Below are 13,013 nucleotides of genomic sequence, written 5' to 3'. Positions count from 1 at the left end.
TTTGCTTGTATTGACCTATGAAAATCTGCCATATCTTTTGTTAGGGGCCAGATGTGTATGAGTTCATTTTGTTGTTGCTGGCTATCTCTGGTTTATCAGCATCTCTAAAAGGAAGTTACAGTCACGTGCATCTACTTTATAAATGTAAAGTTTTAAAGTTGGAAAAAAATATTTCAAACATGGAGTTTGGGTTTAAAATAAGTTAGATGAGAATTATCTCAATTAGACTATGAACTTTGAGTTAGGATACTAGATTGGAAAAGTTATAGAAGCCTGAGATTCAGAAAAATAAAACAATGTTCTCAAGGATTTTTTTCTCCTTTTATTTGAAATTATGTATAATTTAAAAATATATATATTTGAAGAAAAGGTTTTGGAATAAAGAAAAATCTATAAAGGATAAAATGATGCAGAGGCTTTTTATCTATTCTTAATCCATCAGGAGAAACTGCTCTGATAGACTAATTAGAAGAAAGATTCTGTTCTAAGGAGGAACAAAATTCAGTTCTTGGATTCTTCATTAAGGTCCGCCCCTATGGCACTTGTAATTTTTAAGGAACAATCCTTTGAAAAATCCTAGTTTGCATGATTGTCATAGCTGGCTGTTATTTCAGCTATAAACTTTCATAAAATTTTTTATTCAAAGTTTTTAATTTTGTAGTCATTTAACTTAGTACCATGGACAACATTTTTACTGCTTGCATGCAAATGTTAATTACAATAACAATCTGCAATTGTAAAATGTCATATTCCTTCAAATTTTAAATTGGATTTTTAAAAATTTTTTGTTTAGGGCTGCACCTGCAGCCTATGGAAGTTCCCAGGCTAGGGGGTCAAATCTGAGCTGCAGCTGCTGGCTCACACCACACGCCACAGCAACACTGGATCCGAGCCACATCTGTGACCTACGCCACAGCTTTTGGCAACGTTGGATCCTTAACTCACTGATTGAGGCCAGGAATTGAACCTGCATCCTCACAGACACAATGTCAGATTTTTAACCCACTGAGCCACAACTGGAACTCCCCTAAACTAGTTTTAAACTGCCATTAATGTTAAGTACCAGCAATTCAACTCCAGGACAGGAACATAGACAAAACAGAAATTCAGGGGCTGTCATCTAAAACAACTTCTCAGTTTCGTGTGCTTTTAAAAATATTTCATCTTTCAGAATAAAAGTCACAAGAGGTTTTACAATATGCTCTCCGGATGGTTGAGGTGACTCCTAAAGGGGTCAAATTAAGAATAATAGACAGTAAATCAAAGGAAAGTAAGATTTAGTGGCTAATTTTTCATGGAAGACCAGCTCCAATAAAAAAAAGGAATAATAAAAGGAACTGAAGTAGACAGAAATGGAAGGTGAGATTTTGTGTCATTTGAGCTAGTAGTTAGTTTTTAGAACTCAAAGTAACTCCCTGCTTTGGCCATTCTCTTTTGCATCTTTATTTCCAACTAAGTCAAGCTTAAACGTGGATGACTTAAATTGATATCATTATTAATATTGCCTTATCTTATATGTTTATAAGATTTAATACAATTTCCCCTTTGTTTTAGTAGAGCATATTTAATTTTTAAAAATTATAAATTTAATTTCAAAACTAACTGATGCTTTTATGGTGTTAGTTTTCTATATCTAGCTCAGTTTTTTTAAATAAAAGAGGAGAGCAACTTTCAAGATAAAATATTGAATAGAACTTTTCTTTTCTTTTTTTTTTTTTTTTTTGTCTTTTTGCTATTTCTTTGGGCCACTCCCGCAGCATATGGAGGTTCCCAGGCTAGGGGTCGAATCGGAGCTGTAGCCACTGGCCTACGCCAGAGCCACAGCAACGCGGGATCCGAGCTGCGTCTGCAACCTACACCACAGCCCACGGCAACGCCGGATCGTCAACCCACTGAGCAAGGGCAGGGATCAAACCCGCAACCTCATGGCTCCTAGTCGGATTCGTTAACCACTGCGCCACGATGGGAACTCCAAAATTGAACTTTTAAAAAATAGATATTAATTTGTTACCTGAAAATAGAATAATCTACATAGACAAAATTTTCAAACAGAAAATGTCAATAACAAAACATCTTAAAATGTGCAGTAATCAGATTGACAGAATAAAAGCAAATAGAATATCTAAAGACTGTAAGGTGCGAATCTACCAATATATTTGGCATAATCATTAGAACTCAAGATTCTATTAATCAAAATTAATTTCTCTAAACTAATTATATACCAGTCCAGTACTGGTGTTTTCTCAGGCCAATGTGACATTAACAACTTCCCTACTAAACTTGGCTGGTTTTTAAAAAGCTAATTGTTTTAAAAAATTACAGAAAATGAAAGTTGATTTCTAAACAGATTAATAATGGAAGAAAATCTTTGGGAAAAAAGCAATCTATTTTGAGAAGGGCTAAAGAAATATATATAAACAGTATGTATTTTCAGATACTTCCAGAGACCATAGACTATGGCATATGTTTCATTAAACAAAAAGAGGTTAAGTGCTATTTTTTCTGCAGTCAACAAATATATATATATATTGTTGTGGACCTAAAATAGGAAGACCAAAATGAAATGAAAACAAATACTGCACTCAAGTAGTTTACAGTGTGTTGGAGATGACTCCATGGTTTTGTGTGTGTGTGTGTGTGTGTGTGTGTGTAAAACAAGATAAAAATAGAATAATCTGGCCATACAATATTGTATGTTAGGCTGAATTGATTCAATTAGCTTTTCATATGACTTTAAGGCATCAGACTATGTTATAATGGAATCCAGAGAAGACCAAGTCTATAATTATGGTGGGTAAGCCATGGTAATTACAGCTATCATAGAGTTAAAATTTCATTGGTCAAATAAATTTTCTCTATACAGGAAGTTGGACCTAACTTGAAGTGTGGGCTACTTCATCGCATGTATCATCAGATAGCCAGCAAAGCATTGGGAATGACACATTTCAAACTGAAAACTGAGTAGCAAGAAAATTTCCCCTGGTTTGAGTAAATGGAGAACAAATTCCTGAATCCTGCTTCTACAATATTCTTATTATTACAGTAAGTAATAAGATGGTACCCATCAAGAAGAGACAGTCAATAGTGTGACAGATCAGAGTATCAACAAGAGTTCCCATTGTGGCACAGTGGAAAGAATCCGACTAGGAACCATGAGGTTGCGGGTTGATCCCTGGCCTTGCTCAGTGGGTTAAGGATCCGGCATTACCATGAACTGTGGTGTAGGTCTCAGATGTGGCTCGGATCCCACATTGCTGTGGCTGTGGTGTAGGCCAGTGGCTACAGCTCCAATTAGACCCCTAGCCTGGGAACCTCCGCATGCCATGTGAGTGACCCTAGAAAAAGCAAAAAGACAAAAAAAAAAAAAAAAAAAAAAAGGGACTATGCAGGAATTGCCATCGTAGCTCAGTGGTCTTGAACCCAATCGGGATATGAGGATGCGGGTTCCATCCCTGGCTTCTCTCATTGGGTTAAGGACCCAGCATTGCCATGAGCCGTGGTGTAGGTCGTAGAGGAGTCTCAGATTCCACGTTGCTGTGGCTGTGGCATCTGGTAGCTGCAGCTCCAATTTGATCCCTCGCCTGGGAATGTCCATATGCCACGGGTGTGGTCATTATAAAAAGAAAAGACAAAAAAAAAAAAAAATAAGGATATGAGCCACACTGGGAGGAAAATATATAAAATATAAATATATGAGAAAATATTCTTATCTAATATACATATGTATATATGAATTCCAAGTAATAAACTCAAGACAAGCAACTCAATAAAAATAAGCAAATGACTTGAAATACTACTTTGCAAAAGAAAATACACAAGATTAAGCAATGCACGTCCAAAGTGATGTTTACTGTTTTAAGTCGTCAGGGAAATGCAAATTAAAACTGCAATGAGATATTGCTATATAGTCATCAAAAGGGCTAAAATTTTAAAGACTTATAGTATCAAACATTGATGAGTATGTGGAACAAACGAAAGTATCATAATTCTAATAAGGATGCAAAATGGTGCATATACTTTGGAAAAGTGTTTGCCTATTTCTAAAAGGTAAACATACATTTACCATATGACCTAGAAATTTCATTCCTGGGTATTTCTGTAAGAGAAGGTAAAGCATATGTCTATCAAAAGGTCTGCATAAGACTGTTCATAAAATTATTACATGTGATTGCCCTATAATGGAAATATTCCATGTCTATTGACAGGATAATGAATAAAAGTAATGGTGGTATATTAATAAAATAGATTACCAATAAGGAAAAAAAGAAATAAAAACTAATAAATAAATGCTAAATGCAACATAAATAGCTACAGAATGAATACAGCCTTTAAAATTCTCAAAAGCATTTTAAGAGAAAATGAGACCAGATATAAAAGAATATATATTGTATGATCCCTTTTATGTAATGTCCACAACCTAGTAAAACTAATCTACAGTAATTAAAAATCAGAATTTGCCTATCTCTCGTAGAGTGATGAGATGGGAAAAATTAACAGGACAGAGGGGTGAGAAAACCTTCTATACTTTCAAAGGTGATGGATATATGTAATATATTTGGGATGATATTTTTTATGCATAGGTACACAGTTGTCAAAAATAACTGAACTGAACACTTAGTATATGTGCTATTTGGGATTTCTTAAGAATATTTATTTTAAATGTAAAGATAGGTTAAAAGTAAAGGATTGAAAAAAATATACCACGCAAACTTTAAGCATAAGAGAGAGAATAGATATATCAGTATCAAAGATTTCAAGAAAAGCAGTATTACCAAAAACAAAGAGGAGGAGTTCCTGCTGTGGCACAATGGGATCAGAAGCATCTTCACAGTGCCAGGACACAGGTTCAATCCCTGGCCTGGTACAGTGGGTTATAGGATCTGCCAGTTGCCACAGCTGTGGTGTAGGTTGCAACTGCAGATCAGATCCCTAGCCCAGAACTCCATGTTCTACGGAGTGACAAATATAAACAAAGAGGAAAATTTTATTATAAAAATTAATTAATCAAGAAGACATAACAATCCTAGGTATGAATGTAACTAATAATAAAATTTCAAAATATATTAGGCAAAAACTAACAGAACTATACCCATACAACAGAATATTACTTAACAGAAGAATAAACTATTGATACATGCAATAATATGGATAAAACAACAAAAGCATAAGAACAGAAAACGGATCGGAGGTTGCCAGGGTTTGTGTGTGAAGGGAGAGCTTGGTTTCAAAGAGGCTTGAGAAAATTTGGGGACGATGACTGAACTGATTTATATCTTGATTATGGTGATGATTCTACAAATTCTACATATCACTTGTCAAAACTGTTCACTAACCAAAGAAGAGATGAATTCTCGGTAATGTATTCCCCAGCTTGATCAAATTGACAACACAGTTATCCATCACACCAAGAAGACTCAGGCTGGATAAGAATGTCTCTGTCCATTGTTTAGTCATGACAAGAACTGCCTGTCCCTCACACCTGCCACCTGCCCAAGAGAGGCACAGGGCAGCTCTGGGGGAAATCTGTGCCTCTTATTGCATGAAATTATTTTAAAAAAATAAAATAAATATAGAGAATAGGATAGAAGAATGGAGATAGCAAATGTTGTCCACTCTTTAAGGAATTTTTCTATTTAGGGATAGAGAAATAGAGCAGTAGCTTCAAGAAGAAAATACACCATGAATATTATTTTCTTTCTTTTCAAAGACAGTGAAGCAACAGCATAAGGTATACTATATTCTGGTAGAAAAAACACAATCAAGAGAAAAAAATAGAGGAAGGAGAGAACGATTTCTTTGAGTAGATGACAAAAGAAGGAACTCAAAGCTCAAATGGAAAGTTTGGCCTTTGCTGATAGCACTGTTAAGTCCACGGACAATGTCATTCAAAAATTTGGAAGAAAAGAACACAAAGGTGGTAAGTGAGTAGATACAGCATGGAAGATTTTTGGAAATCATCTTTCAGTTACTTCAATTTTCTCAGTGAATAAATGCAAGAGGAATTCCCGTTGTGTCTCAGTGGTTAACAAATCTGACTACCATCCTTGAGGGTGCAGGTCTGATCCCTGGCCTTGATCAGTGGGTAAAGGATCCAGTGTTGCTGTGAGCTGTGGTGTAGGTTGCAGACATGTCTCGGATCCCACATTGATGTGGCTGTGGTATAGGCCAGTAGCTACAGCTCTGATTTGACCCCTAGCGTGGGAACCTCCATATGCCACAGGTGTGGCCCTAAAAAGCAAAAAATAAAATAAAGTAAATGCAAGTTCTTCAACTGCCATTGACAATGGTCAGGGGAGCATCAGAGGTTTAATTTGGAGAGGAGAAGGGATAAAACAGTGGTCTAGGTTAGGAGGAGACTAAATGACTCACACAATTTAGTGTGGTTTCTAGGAAGCATGAAGGACTTACTTGAGGTTAGTGATCATCAATTTAAAGAGAGATCAGTCAGTTAGTAGATGCAAATTATTATATTTAGAATGCACAGGCATTAAGGTCCTATTGAATAGCACAGAGAACTATATACAATTTCCAGGGACAGACCATGATGGAAAATAAAATTTAAAAAGAAGGTATATATATTTATGCATGACTGAGTCACTTTGTTATACAGCAGAAATTGACACAACATTGTAAATCAAAATAAACAAGTAAATAAAGAGAAACCGATCAGCATGGGTGTAGTTCTCTCTGTTTCTGTTTGGAATAGATGGAAAATCCATTTTAATCATGGTAGCCAAGCAAGTAAAAGTGAAAGTTGGGCAAGGGAATCTAGAGTTTGTAGAAAAGAGGTATTATAATGATTGACCATGGAATTGAATCTGGAATGAAAGTTTTATCACATTGAGAAATTCATTTTACATATCACAAGAAAAAATGGTGATTAAATTTTCGACCATTCTGGCTTCCGTTGTATTTAAAAGACTATAAGATACCACAAAAAAAGAAAATTACAGGACAATATCACTGATGAATATAGATGCAAAATTCCTCAACAAAATACTAGCAAACTGGATCCAACAACACATTAAAGGATCATTCACCATTAGCAAATAAAATTTATCCCTGGGATGCAAGTATTTTTCAATATCTGCAAACTAATCAGTGTCATACACCACACTAACATATTGAAGAATAAAAACCATATAATCATCTCAATATATGCAGAAAAATCTTTTGATAAAATTCAACAGCCATTTATGGTAAAAATTCTTCAGAATGTGGACATAGAGAGAACCTACCTCAATATAGTAAAAGCCATATATGACAAACCCACAGCTAACATCAAACCAATGGTGAAAAGCTCAAAATATTTTCCCTAAGATCAGGAACAAAGACAAAGATGTCCACTTTCACCACTTTTGTTCAACATAGTTTTGGAAATCCTAGCTACAGCACCAATAAGACCCCTAGCCTGGGAACCTTCATATGCCATGGGTGTGGCCTTAAAAAGACAAAAGACAAAAGACAAAAAAAAAAAAAAAAAAAAAAAAAAAGAAAATGAAATAAAAGGAATACAAACTGGAAAAGGAGAAGTAAAATTGTAACTGTTTTGCAGATGACATGATACCATACATAGAAAATCCTAAAGATATTACCAGAAAACTGGTAGAGCTTATCAATGAATTCAGTAAAGTTGCAGGATACAAAATTAATACATAGAAATCTCTTGCATTTCTATATACTAACAATAAAATATGAAAAAGATAAATTAAGAAAGCAACCCCATTTACCACTGTGTCAACAAGGCAAAAAAAAAAACCAAAAAAAACAAAAAAAAAAACCACGTAGGAATAAACTTATGTAAGGAGGCAAAAAACCTGTAGTCCAAAACTCTATGATGCTGATGAATGAAATCAAAGATGACATAAACAAATGGAAAGATATACCATGCTTTTGCATTGGAAGAATCAGTATTGTCAAAATGACTATACTAGTACAAGACAATCTACAGATTCAATGCTATTCCTGTGAAATTACTAATGGCATTTTTTCACAGAACTAGAACATTTTTTGAAAAATTTTTATGGATATGCAGAAGACCCAGAATAGCCAAAGTAATCTTGAGATAGAGCCTGAGGAATCAGGTTCCCTGGTTTCAGACTATACTACAAAACTACAATCATCAAAACAGTATGGAACTGGCATAAAACTGACATACAGATCAGTGAAACAGGACAGAAAACTCAGAAATAAACCCACATATTTATTGTCAATTAACCTAAAACAAGGAAAGGGTATACAATGGAGAAAAGATAGTCTCTTAAATAATGGTGTTGGGAAAACAAGACAGGTACATGTAAAAATTGAAATTAGAACATTTTCTATCACCATACACAAAAAATAAATTCAAAATGTATAAAAGACCTAAATGTATAAAATCCAAGATGCTATAAAATTCCTAGAGGAAACATAGGCAGAATAGTCTTTGACATAAACTATAGCAATATATTTTTTGGATCCATCTCCTAAAGAAATGGAAATGAAAAGAAAAATAAATGGGACTTAACTAAACTCAAAAGCTTATGCATGACAAAGTAAACCATAAGCAAATTAAAAGAAAGAAACAACAGAATAGGAGAAAATATTTGCAAATGATGCAACCAACAAGAGATTTATCTCCAAAATATAGCTCAATATCAAAAAAGCAAACAACCCAATCAAAAAATGGACAGAAAATCTAAATAGATATTTCTCGAAAGGCACAAGAATGGCTAAAAGGCACATGAAAATATGCTCAACATCACTAATTATTAGAGAAATTCACATCAAAAATAAAATGAGGTGTCACCTCACAAAAGTCTACAAACAATAAATATTGGAAAGGATATGAAGAAAAGGGAACTCTCATACACTGCTGTTGGGAATGTAAATTGGTACAGCCAATGAAAACTAAAAAAAAACCCTGAAAACTGATAAAAGAGCTACCATTTGTTCCTACAATCCCACTCCTAGGCATCTATCTGGAGAAAACCATAATTCAAAAAGACACATGGACCCCAGCATTCATAGTAGCAGTTTTTATAATAGCCAAGACATAGAAACAACCTAAATGTCCACTGACAGATGAATGGATAAAAAAAGATGTGGTGTATATATATGCATATAATATACTATTACTCAGCTATAAAAAGATTTAAATAATGCAATTTCAGCAACATGGATAGACCTAGAGGCTATCATACTAAATAAAGTAATCTTGACAGAGAAAGACAAATGTCATATGGTATCACTTGTATGTTGACTCTAAACATATGAGACAAATGAACTCATTTGCAAAACAGAATGAGACTCATAGAAAACAAACTTATAGTTACTGAAGGGGAAAAGAAGGGGAGGGTTAAACTAGGAGTTTGGTATTAACATATATATACTTCTATATATAAAATTGATAATCAACAAAGACCTAGTGTATAGCATAGGGAACTGTATTCAATGTCTTCCAACAGTCTATAATGGAAGAGAATGCAAAAAAAGAATATGTATAACCGAATTACTTTGTTGTATACCTGAAACTAATACAACATTGTAAATCAACTATATTTCAATAATTAAAAAATAAAAAAATAAAACATTATTTCTAGGTTGCCTTCAAATATTTCATTTTAATTTAAAATTTGAAAATATCAAAGATATTTTGAATCAGTGAAATTCATATTATGAGTAACCAGAGAAAATAGATCTTAACATTATTAATCCTAAATAAGGTAAATTTTGTATAGTACTTGACATTTTCTAATAGTTTTATACATATTATCTCACTTTTTTCTTTACAAACTATGAAGCAAACAGACTAGGTCTTATAATTGCTATTTTAGAAGTAAAAAACCTGAGTGTCTCTCCACCAACACCTAGTCACAATGATTTAAGCACTTTCATCATCATCATGTAGTTTAAAATCTTTAATATTTCAGATAATAATTTCATTCTAATATAAGAAAAAAGAATAGAATACCTCTCAGCTAATTATTTACATTTTTAACATTACAGTATCAAGTAACATCTTAACATTCACTCTTAATGGCCATTTTATTTATTTTTTTATTTTTTTGGTCTTTCTACCATTTCTAGGGCTGCTTCTGCAGCATATGGAGATTCCCAGGCTAGGGGTCGAATCAGAGCTTTAGCCTCTGGCCTACGCCAGAGCCACAGCAACCTGGGATCTGAGCCACGTCTGCAACCTACACCACAGCTCACGGCAATGCTGGATCCTTAAACCACTGAGCAAGGCCAGGGATAGAACCCGCAACCTCATGGTTCCTAGTTGGATTCGTTAACCACTGAGCCACGATGGGAACTCCCTTAATGACCATTTTAAATAATTAGGGGAAAAATTAAAAATCAAAATCTTCCAAAAGGCTATTCTCAAAGTCCATGATTTTCTTTTCTGTGGAAGCGTTAATTTGTGCCATATATTAGATTCCAGATATGAGTGATATCATATGGTATTTGTCTTTCTCTTTCTGACTTACTTCACTCAGTATGAGTCTCTAGTTCCATACACATTGCTACAAACGGCATTATTTCATTCTTTTTATGTTTGAGTAGTATTCCATTGTGTATATATACCACATCTTCCTAATCCAATAATCTGTTGCTGGACATTTGAGTTGTTTCCATGTCTTGGCTACTGTGAATAGTGCTGCAATGAACATACAGGTCATACGTCTTTTTTAAGGAAAGTTTTGTCTGGATATATGCCCAAGAGTGGAATTGTTGGGTCATATGGTAGTTCTATGTATAGATTTCTAAGGTACCTCCTTACTGTTCTCCATAGTGGTTGTACCAGCTTACATTCCCACCTATAGTGCAGAAGGGTTCCCTTTTCTCCACAACCCCTCTGGCACTTGCTACTTGTGGACTTATTAATGATGGTCATTCTGACTGGTGTGAGGTGGTATCTCATGGTAGTTTTGATTTGCATTTCTCTAATAATCAGGGATGTTGAGTATTTTTTCATGTGCCTGTTGGCCATCTGTATATCTTCCTTGAAAAAATGTCTATTCAGGTCGTTTGCCCATTTTTCCATTGGGTTGTTGGCTTTTTTGCTATTGAGTTGTATAAGTTGCTTTATATTCTAGAGATTATGCCCTTGTCAGTTTCATCATTGGAAACCATTTTCTCCCATTCTCTTTTGTCTTTTTGTTTTCTTTTTGATTTCCTTTGCTGTGCAAAAGCTCGTCAGTTTGATTAGGTCCCCTTGGTTTATTTTTTTGCTTTTATTTCTGTTGCTTTGGGAGACTGACCTGAGAAAATATTCATAAGGTTGATGTCAGAGAATGTTTTGCTTATGTTCTCTTCCAGGAGTTTGATGGTGTCCTGTCTTATATTTAAGTCTTTCAGCCATCATGAGTTTATTTCTGTGCATGGTGTGAGGGTGTGTTCTAGTTTCATTGGTTTGCATGCAGCTGTCCAGGTTTCCCAGCAATACTTGCTGAAAAGACTATCTTTTTCCCATTTTATGTTCTTGCCTCCTTTGTCAAAGATTAATTGACCATAGGTGTCTGGGTTTATTTCTGGGTTCTCTATTCCGTTCCATTGGCTGTATGTCTTTTTTGGGACCAGTACCACACTGTCTTGATGACTGTGGCCTTGTAATATTGCCTGAAGTCTGGGAGAGTTATGCCTCCTGCTTGGAGAATAGACTTGTGGTTGCTAAGAGGGAGGGGGAGGGAATGGGGTGGCTGGGGAGCTTAGGGTTAATAGATGCAAACTATTGCCTTTGGAATGGATTAGCAATGAGATCCTGCTGTGTAGCACTGGGAACTATGTCTAGTCACTTATGATGGAGCATGATAATGTGAGAAAATAGAATGTGTACATGTATGTGTAACTGGGTCACCATGCTGTACAGTAGAAAAAAAAATCATATTGGAGAAACAAAAATTAAAACAAAATTAAGCTTATAAAACAAGAAATGCCGCAGACACAAAAGCAGAAAATCAACAGGTCTCTAAAGAATAAGTTGTCATGATCAGTGATCACCTATTCAGCTATTTGGCTTTACTTGCTATTTGAGATATTAAGTGAAGGGACATACGTATAATCTCAGAATCTTCTCTGAATCTATATTTTGAAAAATAATAATATGAACTACTAAATTCCAGTAACTAATGAGTATAAAAAACTAATGAGTATAAAACTGACAGCTGTGTCAAGTTTTTTACAACAGAATAAAATAAATATATTACATTTTCTTTGAAAAAAAAATCTTCCAAAAGGATCTGGAGTCAGACTAGGGTTCAAATCTGTTCAGCCACTTAAATGCCAGGAGACCTTAGAGGAGTGAGTTAATTAAGTTACAACTTTACAGTTTTGTAAAATGGGTAGATCAAAATTTACTCCAGAATTATATGCTGTTTAAATATGATATTGTATGAAAAGTTTCTATCATATCTGCCATATTTCACCCTTCTGTAAGTAGTAATTATAATTTTATAATAACTTATAATTTATAAAAATGCTTATAAACACGTTTATTAAAAAACCTCTAAATATTTAGTAATAAGTATGTTAGTTATATATATGTTTGTCCAGTTAAAATATATAATTAACACTTTCATACATTCATAGTAAAACATATTTACATATATTTACATGCAAACATAATTGGTTATAACAAATCATTTCTCCATGTGTAAATATTCCCTCAGTTCCCGAAGGTGACCACTTTAAAGAGATTCTTAAAGTAATTTTTCCCTTCCTTTTTTACTGATGTGGGTTCATTTGCATACTATTTTCAAAGTTGAGTCTTTTTAAACTAACAACCTATCTTGGAGAGCTTTATTTTCTAAATCCAGTAACATTCTTTTTTTTTAAGAGGTTAAAATAATTCCACTGTATGAAAATATTCTAATTTTTCTAACATCCGTCTTGCTAAGCATTTGCTTTGTTTATATCTTGCTTTTCAATAATCTAAACAATATTTTCATCAATACCCTGGTACATATATTTTTGCTGATTGATTAGAGTATATACTTAAGATAAATTCTCACAAGCAAAATTGTTGGGTTTAA

The 13,013-nt window shown here is 34.1% G+C and overlaps 1 protein-coding gene across 3 annotated transcripts in view; it reads right to left on the bottom strand.

Annotated features, from left to right (window-relative positions):
• The window catches only part of SEMA3A (semaphorin 3A), a 454,735-nt gene that overhangs the window by 403,048 nt on the left and 38,674 nt on the right, over positions 1-13,013 (bottom strand). The window lies entirely within an intron of this gene.

The sequence above is a fragment of the Sus scrofa genome, chromosome 9 (assembly GCF_054392235.1).
Source record: "Sus scrofa isolate SSC_HxYL_T2T_F1_AM1 chromosome 9, Sscrofa_HxYL_maternal_Yorkshire_Landrace_v2.0, whole genome shotgun sequence".
Lineage (NCBI taxonomy): Eukaryota > Metazoa > Chordata > Mammalia > Artiodactyla > Suidae > Sus > Sus scrofa.
The sequence above is the reverse complement of the archived record's forward strand: the minus strand, read 5'-3'. Positions and strand labels throughout refer to the sequence as shown.